This window comes from Choloepus didactylus, chromosome 1 (assembly GCF_015220235.1).
Source record: "Choloepus didactylus isolate mChoDid1 chromosome 1, mChoDid1.pri, whole genome shotgun sequence".
Lineage (NCBI taxonomy): Eukaryota > Metazoa > Chordata > Mammalia > Pilosa > Megalonychidae > Choloepus > Choloepus didactylus.
This window is the reverse complement of record NC_051307.1, coordinates 129,963,638-129,984,972: the sequence shown is the minus strand read 5'-3', so window position 1 is coordinate 129,984,972 and position 21,335 is coordinate 129,963,638. Positions and strand designations below refer to the sequence as shown.

At 35.1% G+C, this 21,335-nt stretch overlaps 1 pseudogene; it reads left to right on the top strand.

Annotated features, from left to right (window-relative positions):
- The first annotated feature begins 3,398 nt into the window (after nucleotides 1-3,398).
- Nucleotides 3,399-4,000, top strand: LOC119527287 (annotated as a pseudogene).
- The last annotated feature ends 17,335 nt before the right edge of the window (nucleotides 4,001-21,335 follow it).

Below are 21,335 nucleotides of genomic sequence, written 5' to 3'. Positions count from 1 at the left end.
GACTATAATTTGTAATATTCTCTCACTTTTAATCATGCAGTTTTATGCTATTAATTATGGAACATATATGATTTTGTTAGTTTTCCTTGTTGATATATATGCATTTGGAAGATATGTTGAAATAATGTGATTTAGTCAGCCTATTTTATAGAAACCAAGAAGACTTTTTCTCATTCTCCCTTGAACCCAACCCAATTAGGTTTTCATTCCCACTACTTTTGAAAAATGATCTCGTCAATGATACCACTACTCTGGATTGTCATTTTTGTTTCTCCTTTTTCTTCACCAGAAATTCCTTTCCTATCTTCTTTTGGTTATTTATCCTCACTTTTTTGACCTTAAACTACTGTATTTTCTAGATCAACTCACTTCTTAGGTGATCTCATTACAATAGATTTAAAAACAATCTATAAACTTATATTTTCTAAATTTTCATTTCTAGACTATGCTGCCCATCCCCGAATTTTTGAATCACATTTCTGACTACTTATTTAAGACTTCACCTACTTCAGGCCTACTTCATACTTGTACTTGTACATCTAATGGGCACATTATGCTTAGCATGTCCAAAATTAAACTCATGCTTTCCAACCTACCACCAAATTCTTCCCCACCCAGTGTCTCCCCATTTTCACAAATGGCAATTCCATTCTTTTAATAGCTTAGGAAATGCTATCCTCTCACATCTCACATCTGGCCATCACAACTTTTTCTTCCTTCACTTTTCTAAAAATTTGCAGAACCAAAAAACTTCTTTCCATCTACACCATAGTCCTCCAAATTATTGAAATAGACTATCAAGTCTGCCTTGATCTCACTAAACTATTCTCTACTGAGCAGCCAGAGTGTTCTTTTGAAATCTTTTAATCCACCCTTATCACTCTCTCTGTGCATCCCCTACTTTCATCCATTTCCTCATTTCTTCTCACCCACACTGGGCTTCTTAGTTTTTCTTAAATACATTAGATATGTACCCAACTCAGTGTCCTTCCACTTGCTGTCCCCGTTGCCTGAATATTTTTTTTACCAGTTATCAACTGAATTTAATTCCCAACTTCATTCTTGTCTCCTCAAATTTAACCTTCTAAAAGAGGAAATCCTTGACCAGAAGTATTTAAATAGCAATTTTCCCACTCTAACTACTTGGCCAATGTTGTTATCATAATTTGATGTACGCATATCTGCCGAACTTGTTCTATTTGTCTATCTATCTATCTTTCTTTACGTCTCCCAGCAGAATAAAACATCCAAGAGAAAAGGAAGGTCATCTGTTTTATTCACTGGGGTTTCCTCAGTGTTTGAATAGTACTGGATTAAAGAAAACATATAAATACATATTTTTGAACAGCTGTTTCATGAATAGCACACTAATCAAAATCTCAAGGTTTTGTCATGGAATTTGAGATATTTATTGTGAATTTTTTATGTAAAGGTAAATAAGTAAATGACTAAAAATAATTTCTGAAGAAATGGACAAAAGTTTTGAACAATTATTAACAAACGTAGACAAACAACAACCAAATAAGCAAATAAAAAGTTGGTCAAGATCGTTAACCATCAAGAAATATAAATTAGAAGCACAATGTGATACCATTCAGCACCCACTAGAATTGCCAAAGTTAAAAATGTTGACATTATCAAACATTGTTGAGAAGGTTAAGCAATGAAACTCTCGCATACTGTTGATGGGAATGTAAAATGGTACAACTACTTTGGAAAACTTGTGCTTTCTTGTAAAGCTAAATACACACACTACTTTTCAACTCCTAAGCTTTTACCTACAAAAAATGATAATGTATGTCTATAACTCTGCACACACAGTATATTTATTTGTACACAAATAGCATATTTATTACATCTAATCGTATTAGCATATTTACTTATAACAACCAGGAATTGGAAACAACCCAATGTCAATCAGTATATGACTGGATAAATATATTGTGCTATATCCCTATAATTGACTGCTACTCAGAAATAAAAATAAATGAACTCAAATATCCTACAGCATGGATAGATATCAAAAGCATTATGCTGAGCAAAAGAAGCTAGAAAGAAAGGAGCACAAACTGCATAACTCCACCTATAGGAAATTATAGAACAGGCAAAACTAATCTACAGTGACAGAAACAGAACTGCTGCTCCTGGGAGCAGAAATAGGCGAGATTGACTGCAAACAGGCATACTGCAACATTTGAGTGTGATAAAATATTTTGATCCTGATTGTGGTGGTGGTTACACAGATTTCTTCATTTGTGAAAACACCTCGATCTGTATGCAAAAATCAGTATGCTTACTGTATAAGTCATATGCTAATACAGCAATTTAAGGAGAAAAATTTAAGAGCATAAAGCACACGGATTGAAAGTTATAATAAAATGAAACAAACATTAAAATTTTGTTATATAAATGCATTCAGTTGTACTTTTTTATTAAAGTTTTTTATTAAAGTTTCTCTGTTTTTTTAATTGAAACCTTCACTAGTAAAAACTTGCAGCAGATATTCTTTGCCAACTTATATAAATATAGCTGAAGCTTCACAATGAATATCACAGAGGAATTAAAAATCTAAAAATAAATCAATCATTTATCTGGTTCCATATTTTACAAGCATGTGTTATAGAATGAGTGCCTCAAGGCTTATGAGTACATCATTCAATAAGTCTATTTATGTTTATATATAAACACAGAGGCATTCACCATTACTTTAAACACACTTATAGATGTTCTTTTTTTTTTTTTTATTAAATTCAGTTTTATTGAAATACATTCACACACCATACAATCATCCATGATATACAATCCACTGTCCACAGTATGGTAACATAGTTATGCGTTCATCACCACAGTCTATCTCTGAACAATAGATGTTCTTTATCCAGTTATATTCATGGCCAGAGAGAGCTAGGTTCAAATGCACAGGTACAAACAACTGAATTATTTGGGATGTTTTCCATATTATTAAACTTACAAGGCATATTCTTAACAAGGAAATCAATACTACATATTTCTAAAATGGAATTTATATTAAATATTCCTGTATTTCAACCTTCAGAAAATTTTGCTTTCATTTTAAGCAAACAAATATTCTATAATCAACTGTTTTTGGTAGCTTTGCTTCTCTGTTTCTGAGCAGATCATTTTTGTTCAACTTCTCATTCAGTAAATATTATTGAAACATACAGATTCAAACTGAACCACAAAATTTTAAACAACCATTAAGGTATTTAAGCATGCCAAAGTCTGTTTCCTTGTATTTTACAATCATACTGTTGTTTGAACTTTTGTTAAATCATGTTTAAAAATCAGTGTTTTTGCCCTTGAATGAGCAAACTCCACCGCCCGCCCCCCGGCTCTGCTGGTGAGCAGCCGCCGGTTGATTGTGTTCTGTGCCGAAGATGTTTCCAAAACAACAGAAAGGGGAATTTGTAAGTGTCTGGGTTCGAGATCTTAGGATTCAAAAGGAGGACTTCTGACATTCTTATATTGGCTATGACATCTGCATCCCTACCAATAGCATGTGTTTTACAATGAAAACATCCTGTGTGCGAAGAAGATACAGAGAATGTGTGTGGGTGAGACAGACTCCAAAATAAGACATTGCTGGTACAACTGCCAGAGCTTCCATCTAAAAACCTATTTTTCAATATGAATAATCGCCAACATGTAGATCAGCGTTGTCAAGGTTTGGAAGATTTCCTCAGAAAGGTCCTTTGGCTTTCAGAGAGCAGCCGCCCCCTCGTCTTCAGAGTCATTTGAATTCAGAGAACATCGAGGCTTGCGTTTCTGGACAGACTAGGTACTCGGTGGAAGAAGCAATTCACACGTTTGCCTTGATGAACAGATGTTTCCTTGATGAAGATGAAGAAAGAAGAAAAAAAAAAAGAAAGAAAATGATACAGATTATGATTCAGAAAGCTCATCCTCCGGGCTTGGACACAGTAGTGATGACAACAGCTCACGTGGATGTAAAATAAGCACAGCTCCGCAGGAATCTTGAAAAATAATTATAGTGTTACTGTCTTAGTAATAGCAAATTACGTCCAGTCATGAAGAAAGCTTGCTAATAAGATATTCTTACTTAAAGATCACTGTCATGATGTTTGGTATTAAAATTCTTAAAGATGTTGGGTCATTTATTAGTGGCATTTTTATGTTGTCTTATTTTGGTTAAGCTTCGGAAAAAGCTAAAAGCATGTGAATGAAATACTATCCTGTATAGGCAAAAATTATTGGTAAATGAGATTCTACCCTCAAATGAAGTAATTTATATATATTTAAAAACCTAGTTGGGTTTATTGAATTTTAAAAGGTATGCTTAAAAAGTCGAATTTAAAATCAACTTAGAGCAGTTCTCCTTGTTTCAACTAGGCAGTGTTATCATGAACACGCTCTGTAAGCTGTGTACTGTTAGCCAATCTGAAAATGGGATGGAGGAGACCAGGCTGCCTCTCTGACATGTGGCTGATATTTTGTGGATATTTCCCCTGCACTGGGGAAACACTGTGCTTTTTGGGTGTTCAACTGAAATATTTCAATAATATTTAATCTTTCCAGTATTCTACTTCACACTTAGATGCAAAATGTATCTCATGAATAGAAACATGTTAAAATACCATTTACATCTTAGAAAACACAGAAGTAATGCTAGTAATTTTACTTAGACTTGCAATATGTAGATTCAGAAATACATTTTCATTGTCCAACATCACTTTAAACAAAAGGTTTCTGGAAATGAATAATTTGTTTTCTTTATCATTGTGTAATTAGAATTATAGCTTAATGATTTATTCTCTAATTGTGCAACTGCTTGTCACTAGATAATTTTCAGTACCATTGCAGTTAACTTTTATTTACCTTTAAAGCAGAAGAAAGGTCTTATAAAAATTAATAAATTTGTTTTTAACAATAAAAAATTAGTGTTTTCTTTTATCTCTCTTGTTTGAAATAGCCACATTTCATTCCATAAATATTTGCTAGACATCTCTGATTGTGTCACATACTGTTATAAACAGTAAGATCAGAGAAATCAATAAGCAAAATACATGAGTCCTTAAATTCATGGAGTGTATCTTCCAAGAGGTAAGGTAAATAATAAACAAATAAATAATTAAATTATATAATACACCCAAAGATGAAAACATCTCCTTTTAAAAAAAAAATCAATTTTATTGAGATATATTCCCAGACCATGCAACCATCCACAGTGTACAGTTATTCACAGTACCATTACAGAGTTGTGCATTCATCACTACAATCACTTTTTGAACATTTTTATCACCATGAAAAAAAAATTAAAGTAAAAAAAAACACCCAAAACATCCCATACCCCCCATCCTTCCCTATAATTCACTTACTTTTTGTCCTCATTTTCCTACTCACCTGTCCATACACAGGATAAAGGGAGTAGGAGCCACAAGGTTTTTACAATCACACGGTCACACAGTGTAAGTTATACAGTTATACAATCATCTTCAAAAATCAAGGCTATTGGGTTGCAGTTCAACAGTTCAACAGTTTCAGGTATTTCCTTCTAGCTATTTCAATACACTAAAAACTAAAAATGGATATCTATATAATGCATAGGAATAACCTCCAGAATGACTCAACTCCATTTGAAATCTCTGAGCCACTGAATAATTTATTTTGTTTCATTTCTCTTCCCCCTTTTGGTCCAAGAAGGCTTTCTCAATCCCACAATGCCAGGGCCAAGCTCATCCCTGTGAGTCATGTCCCACCTTGCCAGGGAGATTTACACCTCTGGGAGTCATATCTCACATAGAAAGGAGTCATATCTCACATAGAAGGAAGTCAAGTAGGCTTAGAGAGAGAGAGGCCACATCTGAGCAACAAAAGAAGTTCTCTGGGGGTGACTCTTAGGCAGAATTTTAAGTAGGCTTAGCCTCTCCTTTGCAGTAATGAACTTCATAAGGGTAAGCCCCAAGATCAAGGACTCTGCTTTCTAAATTTGGTAGTCCCCAATGCTTGTGAGAATATCAATAATACCCCAGGTGTAGAAGTTTAATATTTCCATAGTTTCCCCCAGTCCTTCAAGGGCACTTTGCAAATATATTTTTATCCTCTGACCAAATTACTCTGGGATGTATTGGGGCTTCACATGAGCCTGTACAAGCCAACTAGATTTCACCCCCTATTGAAAGTTCAATGTAATTATGGTGTTTGAATAAAATGACTATGCAAGTTAAATTATATAGGTGTTACAAAAATAAAGATTTTGTCTATATTTGGTCTCACATAGAAGTTGAAGTTTTAAAACACTGTCTCTATCATCCCTTACCTTTTAGTCTGATTTATCTTAGTCCTAATCAAGTCCATTTCATTCGTGTCACTAATTGAACCCTGATCTCTTTTTCAGACTCTTTTAACATTTGCTATATGGGTTAATGCTGACATTCATAGTTGCCAAACTCTGGCTCTGAGTCTCAGGTGTCACACAGACACCCAAAGTTCCAAGGACCAATCAGGTTATACACAAAGAGCCCAGCATCTCAGAATTTAGAAATAGCCATTACAACTCAGAATAGATGTAACTGCTGTAAGAGCTTACAATCTAGGCACCTTTATAATAAGACTTCCCATGAAAACCTGTGCTCTTAGACTCAATCATTTGTTCTCCTTCATTTAAAAACATTCTTATATGTTTACATTTAATCACAATCATTGACCACTCTAGGTTTCAATACGTTATACCATCCTGGTATTTATCTTCTATCTTTACTTCTGGTGTCCTACATGCCCCTAACTTTCCTTTTTCAACTGTAATCATACCCATCTTTGTTCAGTGTACTTACAACATTGTGTTACTATCACCCAGTATTGTGCCATCCATTTCTGGATCTATACAATCAATTCTGTTGACCATTCTGTAGTCCTTCAGCATCAAATGCCTGATCTTTACCCTCATTCTATCTCTTGGTATCATTTCTATACTCTTCTCCAAACCTTTCTCTCCTGTCTTTTCCTATCCATCTGTAGCACTCCCTTTAGTATTTCTTGTAGAGGAGGTCTCCTGTTCACAAACTCTCTCAGTGTGTTTACCTGTAACTCTCCCTCATTTTTGAAGTACAGTTTTGCCAGATACAGGATTCTTGGTTGGCAGTTTTTCTCTTTCAGTATCTTGAATATATCATACCACTGCCTTCTTGCCTTCATGGTTTCTACTGAGAAATCTGCACTTAGTCTTACTGAGCTTCCTTTGTATGTGATGGATTGCTTTTCTTTTGCTGCTTTCAGAATTCTGTTTGTCTTTGACATTGGACAATCTGATTAGTAAGTGTCTTGGAGTAGGTCTATTTGGATCAATTCTGTTTGAGGTATGCTGAGCTTCTTGGACCTGTAATTTTATTTCTTTCATAAGAGTTGGGAAATTTTCATTGATTATTTTCTCTATTATACTTTCTGTCCCTTTTCCCTTCTCTTAATTTTCTGGGACACCTATAACACATATATTCATGTGCTTCATGTTGTCCTTCAGTTCCCTGAGCCTCTGCTCATAATTTTTGATGCTTTTCCCTATCTGTTTCTTTTGTGTGTTGGATTTCAGATGTCTTGTCATCCAGTTCAGTAATCCTTTCTTCTGTCTCTCCAAGTCGGCTGTTGTATGTCTCCATTGTGTCTTTCGTCTCTCTTATTGTGCCCTTCATTCCCATAAGTTCTGCCATTTGTTTTTTCAAGCTTACAAATTCTTCTTTATGATCCCCCAGTGTCTTCATTATATCCTTCATCTCTTTTGTCACATTTTCTTTCAACTCATTGATTTAATTTAGAAGATTTATTTGAACATCTTTAATTAGCTGTTTCACCTCTTGAATCTCAGTTAAGTTGTTATTTTTTTCCCTTGACTGGGCCATATCTTCATGTTTCCTGATGTGGCCATGAATTTCACTGTCTAGGCATCTGATTTTTTTGATTACTTCACTCTGGAGGTTTTTTTCTCTCTTTTGCCATGAGTTTGCTAATTGGTTTTCTTTGATCTCTTTATTTCTCTGTTTCTCTTGCTGGCCAGTTGTCAGACTGGCTCTGCCCCCTATTTCTCCCCCCAAATCAGGCACCCACCATGGCCTGCCACAGGGATGGGACATAGGCACTGGGCACCACAGCAAATTCAGTGTGTGTGGTAATATAGATCTGCTAGTTTCCAGTGATGCTCCATTTCCCTTGCACTTTTGGGCCTGTCCAGCAGATGGTGCTTTTCAGTGACTTAATAATCCTCAGAGGCTGCTTTGCTTCCAAGCACAGGCTGCATCTACACAGGTGAGCTGAAACTATGGGATTCTTATGCCCTCACTTTGCCAACCAAAATCTGTCTTGATGTGGAACTACACCTGTGGCAGAGTATTCTCTCAGCTGACCCAGTGCTTCAACCATCCCCAAGGCAAGGAAATAACTGCCAGTTGCTGCTTCACTCAAGGGTGAGAGAAAGGTTTTCAGACTCAGGGCTGGAAATGTAGTCTCTGTCCATGTTTTTCAGTGTCTTTGCCCCTCACTGACATGGGCCTGGTAATGTCCTCCCCTCTCCCTCAGGTCTTCAAAAAGTGGGGGTATGTCTCACTGCTGTGAGAGATTTTAAAATCTGTGTCCCTGGTGGGAGGGTTCCCATCTGGTAATTATGTGCCTTTCCCACACTGAGCCCAAGTGATGGGGAGAGAAACCAGCTGGTCTGGGACAGAAAATTCCTATCTGATATTTCTTCTCTTTCTTCAATTCAGTATCTGCAGGGCCTTTCTCCGGTCTGTATCCTCCTCCAGAGTTTCAAACTATTCATAATTATCCTTCTTTTCATTGAATCTCTGGAAAGGAGTTTTCATTAGCTGTTTATGTCACCATGATGATGATGTCATCCCTCTCTCTCTTTTTTTTTAACCCAAAAGCCATCATATTTCCATCCAGGTGTCCAATTTAAAGATCAATCTGACCAGATTAGCTTTGTCATCTCCTTAAAACTCCTTCAGTTGGGGATGTTTCTCAAACCTAGTTTCACAAAGAATAATCTTAGGACTTTAGTCTTTGAATGTTTTGTTTTAATCACAGTTTCCAAGTTCTAAAGCCAGAGCTACTGAATCAAATCAAACCTTGTGTACTATATCTCCTGCAGAGGATTCTGATGTAAATTGTCCAACAGGCCTGTGCTCCGGAACTGAAGGAAAAAATATATATATATAAACTCATTTACAGGGCATGCGAAATACTTTATTTTCAGACCTGATTTTCTCCACCTTTTACTTAACATTCAGTCAAAACATACTAACCACAGTTCCTCATGCATTGGGTGATTCTCTATACCTGTTTCCTTTCCTGGTGCTATCTCCTCATGTCCTTCTTACTCTTCCTTTTTTTCTTCTTGGAAACTTTATCACACTTCAAGACTCACCTCAGAAATCTTTCTTTTTTTTTTTTTCCAGAAAGCCTGCCCTAAAATTCTCAGTGCTAAATTTTCTCCAGTGGGCAAATATTTACATGTGACACAAAAACTCCATGCCTTGCATGTAACCCTTGTCCACATCTTCCACAAAATATTTTTTTTCTGGGAGAATTATAAAATACCTCATGTCAACAAAGTTTCAAGAAAATGATGTGTAGTATTTGCCCTGTGCATGGATTCATTCATTCATTCATTCATTCATTTGCTAAGTCCCACCTATTTGTCCTAGAATATAGGTTAAAAGGGCCTGAGTCAAGTATATGGTGACTGTATGTCAAAAACTGACTACACTGAAAGGAGTTAAAGGTAAACCTGGAGAAGACTGTAAAACAAACACAGATGCAGTGGCTTGAATGAATAGTACACAAAAGGATTTACAAAACAAAACATGGTTTGTGAAGGCCTTATCTGAAAGTTCTGTATAAAGCCTATGGCACAGCAACAGAGGAAGTCCAGGTAGTTTGCAGTGCTCCATCTCAGGCAGCCAGCAAGATGACTGCTGGGGAAGCCATGGTCATACACTCAGTGGCCATCTCCCAGTCTTACCAATCCTCCACCTCCTTTTATATTATGTGCCGATATTTCAGCCTGTTTTCCATTCCACATTGGGGGCATGTTAGGTCTACTGTAAAGGTCCAGTAAACCTGGAAACCTGGAACAAGCAGCCCCAGATGCTTATCGGGGCAGGAATTCTCAGTGACAGGGCCCCTCCCCCAGGGTAGATACATATTTCACACTCCAACAGCACTGGGTCGCTCTCCTCCTACAACACAAACTGCCATTCACTCACCCTGACCTGAGCAATTGGCCTCACCTTGGCCTATAAAAAAGAAAGAGATTTGAGTTGCTGAGATGGACAAATACAGAAACAATGGGAGGAATTGACACTGGAAATGCTACATGAGTATGTAAGACACAGTCTTCTGTACTCATGGGGCAGGTGTGTAAAACTAATTACAATACAATTACAATGATAAGTCTATAGTAAATTTATGAATCACTTTGGGAATATGGTTGAGAAAGTCTCTACCTGCCTAGTGGTCCAAAAGAGTCTATTGAACAGAAATACTGCCTTAAATGCTTACCATTAAAGTTAGCATACTGGGAGTTAACCATTTTATATATTAAATGCTGCACTTAATAAGAAGATATAATAGAGGGACAGCATAAGGATCATAAACGGCTACAGATACAGAAGTAGGTTTCCTAATTATATTTGCTAATTTTTCATCTAACAGAGAACAGTACACTTTAAGACTGAAATAAAGATTGGACAGCTCCCTGGTCTTGGACTAGTATTTTTTAAACTATAATGCAGATGAGGATCAGCTTGGGATTTGCCAAAGCACAGATTGTGATTTGGTAGGTCTGGAGTGGGCCTGAGATTCTGTGTATCTAATGAGCCCCCAGATGATGTCGCTACTGCTGGTATTGAGTCCGCACTTTGAATACCTAGCAGTCAGGACACATGTACCGAATATCTGCAAGTAAAGCAAGAGAAACTAGCATCCTCTGAAAGAAATAAAAGAGGAAGAATGAAAGACAAAATGTTCCTACTTTACAATTTTTACTGGATTAGCTATTGTTGAAGCATCTGAGTATTGTCTTTTACTTTTCAATTAAATATGTAACTGATAAAGAAGAATAGAAAACAGAAAATAGAAAAATTTGGCTTTGCCAAATTAGGTTTAATACTTTGTGATCATGAGGGTGATGTTAGTTGTCATGTGTGTTTTGTTGTTGCAAATATGGTTCAGACTTAGTATTTAAATGAGGCATTTTCATTTCCTGAAATATCTTGCAGAGCAAAATATGGGATGTGCTTAATATTTAATGGCAGGACAACTTTCTCACCCATTTTCTTAACAATCAAAAAATAGTCTTGCTTTTATACAGGGCTAAAATATAGTATGGCTTTTCTAAAGAACCTTTTTTTGCATGAAAGGGAAGAAAATGTTGACGCATTAAAATGAGGGTATACTTATTGACAGGAGAGAATATGTGAGACCATTTGAGTGATGACCATATACTCACAGGTTATCAAACTCCAAGAAATGTTTATAAAGAGTTATTTTGATGCTTATTGAAGGATCATTGTGTTTGTGGCAGAAAAATAAAAATATCAGGGTCAAATCAGTTAATTGAAAAAATAGTCCGATTATTAAATCAGGTAGGGGGAGAAGACAATTGATTTCTATGGAAGCATTTAGGAATCTCTTCAACTTTTACATAGAAAAGATAATAGTAACTTATCTGAATAATTATAAATTATTATAAGTAAATAAAAAACACAAAAACATTTAATGAAATGTTGCCAAGCACTGCAACTTCATTTACATAATTTTCATGTAGGAATTATTCTATTACTTTAGTATTTTTATAAATATTTTCCATTATATATGCATGCATACATGAGTGTCACTACATTTGACATTCATGTTTATCTGTATAATTGTCAATACGTTAGGTAGCCTTTACTTCAAAGAAAAATAGACAAAATAATATGCCCTTTCTTTTGAAAATGTATGATATGATGATATTTTTGCATATCTCTCAAGTTTGCATAGCACATAGTTTCCTCATATGTTAAATGTGAAAATAGGCATTAACAAAACAAAAGAAAAAGAGAAAAATATTTCTTTAAAAATCATAATCACAAAAGGTATATACTGAGTGAAGAAATAGTTCAAAACACACAGAGAAAGTATGTTACACTCAACTGATAGTCTGACTTTTCTTTTAAGAATTTATTTTCTGTTATTGTAATATTTTTGGTGATTATTTATTGATAACCTTATTATATTAACTTTTCTGACACAGAAAGTATTCTTTGCTTTATTGAAAATAGAGCCTATTTTATTTATTTTATTCTTACTCTACAGCTGACTTTTAAAAAACTATCTTAGTTTTAACTGCAAATTCATTTCCCTGCTTGAGCACCTACACTAAAAATAAGTTTGATTTTTATGTGACTAAATCATGAATTGTCAAGTGCAATGTTTACTTGTCAAACATATTTTACAGTGGCAAGCATTTTTTTTTCCCACAAATCCAAGAGTATCAGGATTTTTAAAATTACTCTTTCACTTTCTTACTTAAATGCAAATAATACAGTAATCTCCTTATTGTGGTACTTTGTAGAAAAACACATTTAATTTTAGTGTGAAGACTGTTGGGAAACAATTTTACATGGCTCTCTCACATTTAAGCATGTCTTTTGAGTTTAGGAACTGATAGTTTTTGTTCTGGATTATCTTTCCAAGGATGTTTATATAACATACAGCCTTAGAAGGTAGGGATGATATCCCCATCAAGGACAGAGGACAAAATTCTTTGCTAACTGGTGTAATAAAGACAATGTCTATCTCGGGGGTAAATGTTGGGCAGGTTGGCTTGAAGCCCATTTAACATACTGGGAGTTTCCTTGGTTCAGGGTTCCTCACCTGTGAAAGCCACTGTATGTCACCATCCACTTGGACCCTCTTCACCCATGTGAGACTGGGGAGACAACAGGAAATGATACAAAAATGAGACTTATGCAGACTGCTGTGTTGAGTAGCAAAGTCCATTGTCTCTGACCCAAGAGTCTTGTGTCTTTCTGCCATGCATCCATGAAACTGTGGCTGGTTTACTCGTCAGCTTACAAGCAGAGTAAAATCTCAGACCTTTTACAGCTCTGGGCAGTTTTGGTGATGAGGAAGGGAAGCTGACAGAGGCATGATTTTCTGGAAGGGAGAAATGACAAGACCTTTTGAAGGTTTGAGTTACGGGGTATGAGAAGCCTCCCTGGGATCTGATGGCAAATGGTCTCCTCCAAGTTGTCATCAAGGGGAGAGAGTTAAAATCCCCCACTGCCCTACTTCTCAATGAACATTTAGAGGCTAAGTAGCAAGAGGTAGGATTGAAACAAGCTGCCTCAATGGTGGTTTGGTTGTTATTTACTGTCTTCTGGAAAATAAGAAGGGATATAGTCATGAATTTGAGATAGCAGGTCCTGCAGCCCTTGCCTTAATATCACATGACTGCTGAGTCAGAAACCCCAAGGGTGAAATAAATGGCGTCAACCATGAGGAGATAGAGCTTTTGTGGGATTGAAGACATTTGAAGTTTGAACCATAGGCAAGAACTGGGCTGTTACATACTGAAAATAAATGCAAAACATTACTAGCACAGAGTTCCTCTTTCCCTCCATGTCCCCCAATCCCTCTCGTCCTTTACCTTGCCCCACCTGCTTCAAAGTGCTTTAGCTAAAAAGGGTCTATTTTATGCTCTCATAACATAATAATATCACTATTTTACCTCTCCATGTATTCCAAAACACTTTTATCAATTTAGTCCTAGCCCTATCTACTATACCTGAAAAATAAATTTTTGAGTTTATTTTGAATCAACAAACCATCAGTCATCATTGAGGATAGTGTCAGTGCAGAAGCAATCTCAATATGATATCAAAGAGCAAACTTGAAAGTGCACCATGAACATCATTATAATGTAACCAAAATAGTGTTAGATTTACAACAAAAGGCATTTCAGAACTTAGTCTCAGGTGAAAAAATCAGAGATATGTGCTACAGCAACAGTCCAATAGAATTGTCCACAATGATGTTATCTAATATGCCCTCTGCAATATTGTAACCACTAATCACAGGTGTCTATTGAGTACCTAAAATGTAGCTAGTGTGAGTGAGAAACTGAAGTTTTAGTTTTATTTTAATTTAATTAGACATAGGGGTAAACAGCCACATATGGTCATTGTCCATCATAAACCTGTACATATGGTACATTGATACCATTACAGAAATGTGCTATAATCATAGGAAAAAAGTGTACTTACTGCTATCATGAATGAAATGTTTGCAGGTGAATTATTTTGGACTATCCCTGTCTCTATCCTGGATTTCATACTAATTTGTGGATTCGCTCCTGTTGCATTTGATGCTGGACTAATCTAACTTGCCTGCTTCTCCCTCCCACATTGCTCAACATAGTAGAGGCTATTGTCCTAGGGAAATGTCCCACTCCAGTATAACCCTGGTGTCTGTGTCCCAGAGGCAATCACAATAACTATTGCAGTTCCTAATTCAGGAGGTCTTCTACTACCATGTTTCTAAATATTGATTTTTTACCCCTATCATTTGATTTAAGTAAACAAAGGACATTTTCTATGGAGTTTTACAATAGTGCATGAGAATTCAACCATCTTTACTATTCCATATACACACAGTCTCTGTCACCCCATCTTTCCAACAAAGATAAATTACAACTTCTGCTAATAGGTAATTCATTTCTGTGTTGTTACAGATATGTGAATAGTGTTCAATACCTAAGCCACGTAGCATAACATGATTATACTTGTAGCCATATCATTTTGCTTTTCCCAGGAACAATTATTTTCTTTCTTTCCATGTACTTAATTTTATCAGTAATTTGATTTTTCCTTCAAACACATCAGTTTGCCTGAAAATTCCTTTTTTGTCAGACACATTCCTCTGAGAGAAATGTTCTCAGTCTAGTATGAACTTCTTGCTCTCCCTGCCTGCAACCCAGTGGACATCTTGGTGCTTCTCTTACAACCACTCTGGGGATTTCTTTACCTGTATTCTATATTATTTTTTCTCCTGCCTGGATCTCATATCTTTCTTTGTTTATCACCTTGTATTTATGAGGCACATTATCCAGTAGCTTTCTGTTAAAAATGTTGGGAAATAATATTTACTCAAATATATGTTTAAAATTGTCTTTATTCCACTCACACATTTGTTGGTAGTGTTCTAGACATAGGATTGTAGAATGCAAATTTTTTTTCCTCAGTATTTTGAAGGTGTTACACCTTTGTCTGTAAGAAAGAAGTATTATTATTAGCAAGTATGATTCTTGGTCCTTTATAGGTTATCATTTTGTTTTGTTTCATTTTGTTTTTCAGGGTGGCCTTTATGATCTCTATATCTCTGGCATTCTAATTTTCCTCCCTTCCTCCCTTCCTCCTTTACTTCCTTTCTTCTTTCTTCCTTTTTAATTTATTATACTCAGTTCTCAGTAGACCCTTTCAATATGGAAAACAATTGTGGAAAATATACTTTGATATTTTTCTACTTAATATTTAATCTATTTTGTGCTGTAATTCTTTTTTTTTTTTTTTTTTTTTTTTTTTTTGCCTCATTCTATATCCTGGTAACTTATATTTCATGTCTGTGATTTACATATTGTAATTAGTTCATATCAGTGAGACTATACACTATTTGTCCTTTTGTGTCTGATATTTCACTCAATATGGTGCTCTCATCCATCTGTTTTTTTTAAGACAGTTTTTTTCATCTACCATACATTCCATCCTAAGTAAACAATTGATGGTTTCCTGTATAATCATGTATTTATGCATTCATCACCATCACCACTATCTATATAAGGATATCCTCATTTCTTCTACGAAGAAGAAGGAAGAGTTAAAGAAGGTAGAGAAACAAAAGAAAAAGAAAGAAAAACATGGCAGCTAAAAAACAACAAAAAGAAAGATACAATTAAACCAAAGTACAATGAAAGAGTCAGAAAACATCACCAATGCCAAGAGTCCCATAGTCCTCCTCTTCTAGGCATTTAGTTTTGGTATATTGCCTTTGTTACATTAAAGGAAGAATAATAAAATGTTTCTGTGAACTATAGTCTCTAGTTTACATTGATTGTATTTTTTCCCCAATACTACCCCATTTTTAACAGCTTGCAAGGTTGACATTTATTTGTTTTCCCTCATATAAAAACATATTTGTATATTTTATCACAATTGTTGAACACTCTAGGTTTCACTGAGTTATACAGTCCCAGTCTTTATCTTTCCTCTTTCCTTCTGGTGTCCCACATGCTCCTAACCTTCCTCTTTCAACATACTCACAGTCATCTTTGTTCAGGGTACTTACATTGCTGTGTTACTGTCACCCAAAATTGTGTTCCAAACCTCTCACTCCTGTCTTTTCCTATTTGTCTGTAGTGCTCCCTTTAGTATTTCCTGTAGAGCAGGTATCTTATTCACAAAGTCTCTCATTGTCTGTTTGTCAGAGAACATTTTAAACTCTCCCTCATATTTGAAGCACAGTGTTGCTGAATATAGGATTCTTGGTTGGTGTTTCTTTCTCTTTCAGTATCTTAAATATATCACAGCACTGCCTCCGTGCCTCCGTGGTTTCCACTGAGAAATCCACACATAGTCTTACCAAGCTTCCTTTGTATGTGGTGGATTGCTTTTCTCTTGCTGCCTTCAGGATTCTCTCTTTGTCTTTGATGCTTGATAATCTGATTAGTAAGTGTCTTGGTGTAGGTCTGTTCAGATCTATTCTGTTTGGGGTACGCTGCACTTCCTGGATCTCTAATTTGATGTCTTTCATAAGAGATGGGAAATTTTCATTGATTACTTCCTTTATTTTTGCTTCTGCCCCCTTTCCCTTCTCTTCTCCTTCTGGGAGACTGCTCTAGTTTGCTAATGCTGCCAGAATGCAAAACACCAGAGATGGATTGGCTTTTATAAAAGGGGGGTTATTTGGTTACATAGTTACAGTCTTAAGGCCATAAAGCGTCCAAGGTAACGCATCAGCAATCGAGTACCTTCAAGGCAGTTCCTCAAAAACGTCACTCTTAGTTGCACTTGGGATATTTGTCCTCTCTCAGCTTCTCCAGAACAAGAATCTGCTTTCAATGGCCACCTTCAAACTGTCTCTCATCTGCAGCTCCTGTGCTTTCTTCAAAGTGTCCCTCTTGGCTGTAGCAGCTTGCTCCTTCTGTATGATCTTATATAGTGCTCCAGTAGTTTAATTAAGACCCACCCTGAATGGATGGCCCAACACCTCCATGGAAATTATCCAATCAGAGTCATCACCCACAGTTGGGTGAGGCGCATCTCCATGGAAACATTCAAAGAATTACAATCTAATTAACACTGATAGTCTGCCCACACAAGATTACATCAAAGATAATGGAGTTTGAAGGGACATAATACATTCAAACTGGCACAGCCATAAACTGAAATCAGCTCAGTTGTGCTTCAATAGGTGAGTGACTAAACAAACTGGGTACATACATATTATGAATTTCTACTCAGTAATAAAAAGGGAATGAACTATTGATAAACTCAACAGTTTGGAGAAATCTCCAGGGACTTACATTGAGCAAAAGCCAATCTCAGAAGTTACCATGTACATAACATTTTTGAAGTAAAAGAATTATAGAAATGGAGGTCAGATTAGTAGTTGTCATGGCTTAGAATTGGAAGGAGGTGGACATGAAGGAGTGGATATGAATGCAAAGAGGAAACATGAGGGATTCTAAATGTGCTGCAGTTATTCAGTATTTTGAAAGGCGTAGTAGACACAGGAATCTACGCAAGTGATAATATTGTCCAGAACTTTATATACACCCACACACAAGAATTCAAATAAAACTTGGGAAATCTGAATAAGATCAGTGATTTGTATCAATGTTGGTATCCTGATGTGATATAATAGTATAGTTTTGCAGAATGTTAACATTTGCGGCAATTGGACAAAGGATGTAAGAGATCTCTATATATCATTTCTTACTTCATTTGAATCTTCAATTATCTCAATAGAAATTTCAAATTAAGAAATTGAGTGTTTGGGATATCATATGGAAGTTCTTCAAGTGATGAGATACAGCCAGAGAGCCAAGAATGCATGAAAGGGTAGCTTTATTAGATCACAAGAGTCCCAGGCTTACCTAACCTAGGTTCCCACAATGGTCAGCAGAGGAAAGGGGGAAATACAAGTATGGGTACCAGGCTTTTGCCTTTATTTTGACTCAAAGGGGATAGGTAATGCTTTCCTGTGGATGATGGGGATTGGCAGCTTTAAACTATGTGGCATGAAAAGAATAAGCAGCAAGGGCCAATTGGAGAAGAGGGCAGCTCTTATCATCCAAGCCATGTGGAAGCACATACCTTAAGTAAATTATGTTGTACAAAAGCAGAAGCAGCAAGGGCCGTTTTTGTTAGCTAGGGGCAGCTCTTATCATCCAAACCATGTGGAGGTACAGGCTTTGCTAGTTGCAGTTACACCCAGGACAGGGCTGACTGGAGTAGTTAACTCAAAAAGGGAACGTCTGACTAAGCTGGGCAAGATGACAAGGCACCAAATACAGTTACATTTTATCCCCTTACATTGAGGATACTGAGGCCCTGGAAACTGAAATGTAAGTTAAAAAGTTAATTCAATGCAAAAACTAGAATCAGATCTTCTTACTCACAGTCTAATTCTCTTTTTCTGATACATACAAACTCACTCATAAAGGTAGGAAAGGTAGTATATAATAGAAGGAATATAATGCAAATGAATCATAATAAATATCTTAAAACCTAAAATGGAGAAACTATCTTTCTTTTAGCTTACTTAAAATACATATGTCTCTTTAAATTAAAAAAAGTCTTGTTTTTAAATATATGTAGATATAATATATCTGACATATATAACATGAAGAACTATTTGTTGATGATTGTGCTATAAGGACCTATACTATTGTAATGTTTCTATGCTTTATGCAGAATGTTACAAGAGTACCCCTAAGTAAACAATAAAACATTTAAGGTAATCACTAGAGAAAACATAAAAAGTAATGCAAAGAGAGATACAGATAAAACATCATAAATAAAGCAAAAGAGAACTCTACAAATATTGAATTTTCCCAAAAGAGGCAGGAAAGGGGATAAAGAGGAACAAAAGCATAGGAAATAAGCAGGAAAAAAAAAAATGAGAAAGTAGATCTAAATCCAATCATATCAATAATCACATTAATGCTTAATCAATCAGGTCTCCAAATAGATAAAGGAGCAATACACAACAATGTGTTGTTTTGAAAAAGACACATTTTAAATATAAAGAAAACTGGATGGAAAAGGATATATTATTCAAACAGTAAACAGAACAAGGCTAGAATGATTATATTAATATTAAAAACATAGACTTCAAGACAAGAGTATTACTATAGGAAAAAGGGACATTTCAAAACATTTATTAATCAGAAAGATATAAAACTCATAAATGTGTATTGTCATATACTACGTGAAACAAAACTTTATAGAATTAAAGAAAGAAATTAACAATTTCTCATTCATATTAGAAGATTAAAACAACCTCTCTCAGCAACTAATAGGAAAAAGCAGGTAAAATAATCAGTAAGGAGATACTGAAACTGAATAACAGGATCATCTATCTTGAAGTAATTAATATTTATAAAACACTATAACTAAAATGCAGGATACACAATTTTCAAGTTCCTTTACCAGGATAGATTCACCAAAATTGAATATATGTGGGAAAAACAATTCTCAATAAATATTAAAACTGTATAGGATATTTTTTTCTGAACACAATAGAATAAAATTAGAAAACAATAACAATTGGGTATCTTTGAAAATCTAAAATAGTTGGAATTTAAAACCAAAAAAACTTCAAAATAATTCATGGGCAAATGAAATTAGAGAAGAAATTTGAAAATATTTTTAACTGAATATTAGTCAAAATAATATAATCTAATATAGTAAAACAAAGCTTTATCTAGAGATAAATTAGTTACTGTAACTACCTGTATTGGAAAATAAAAAAATATGTTTAAAAATCTGACATAAGATTGGATCTTAAGAAGTTAGAAAAGTAAAGGCAAAGCTCACCTAAACTAAAAGGAAATATACAGTAATGATAAAAGCAAACATCAATGAAATAGACAACAAACAACAGAGGAAATTAAGAAAGACAGAATCTGAAATAATCAACACGACTGATAAACCCTTAGCTAGACAGATCATGCAAAAAAGAGGCCAAAAATCATAAATAGCAGGAATGTAGGAGGGGTTGCCACAACAGATCTTGTAGAAAACTTTATGCAAACAAATTCAACAACTTCAATGAACTAGTGAATTCTTCGAAAGTTAAAACTTACTAAATTTGATACAGGATGAAACAGAGCATCTGAATAATCTTATGTCTATTGAGGAAATTGAATTTGAAATTCAAAACCTTCCCACTAAGACAACTTTAGATCTAGATGGTTTCCCTCATGAATTCTATCAAATTTCAACAGAGAAATAACACCAAACTTAAATATGCTCTTTCAGAAAATAGAGAAAAAAATACTACCGAGCTAGTTTTATGAGGTCAGCACAACTGTCACCAGCAATTGACAAAAACCTTTTAATTAAAAAGAAAGAAACAAAGAAAAAAAATCATAGACTTCATGGCCATAAATACAAAAATTATTTTTAAAAATTAGTGAATTGAATTCAAGGATATTCATGAACAACAGGGTTTCTTTAAGGAATGGTATTATTTAAAAAATGATCTGATTATTCTCAATAGCAATAGAATAAAGGATAAAAATCATGTGATCACTATAATAGATGAAGAAAAAGAATTTGACAAATTTCAACACCTATTGATGATTTCAAACTCCCAGAAAAATGGAAGAAGAAAACTTCTTCAAGCTAATAAACAGCATCTATGAAAAAACTAGGGTTGACTTCACTTTTATTGGTAATATATCGAACGTATTCCCCTCAAGGTCTGAATAAAGGTAAAGATGCCCACCTTTACCACTTCTATTCAGCATTGAACTACAGGTCCTAGCTATTGTAATAAAATAAGAAGAAAATGATGTAAGATCAGAAAGTGAGATGTAAAACTGTCATTATTTCTACTTAATATGCTTGTTTATGAATAAAGTTCTAAATAACCTACACCTACATAAAACAAGCAATCAAACAAAAAATCCTGACTATTATCATCAAATGAGTTTAGCAAGGGATGCCATGACAATACACCATGCATCAATAAAAAAGAAAAAAACTACTTATAGGCACAAAAATATAGATGATTCTCAAAATTATTATCTGAGTGCAAGA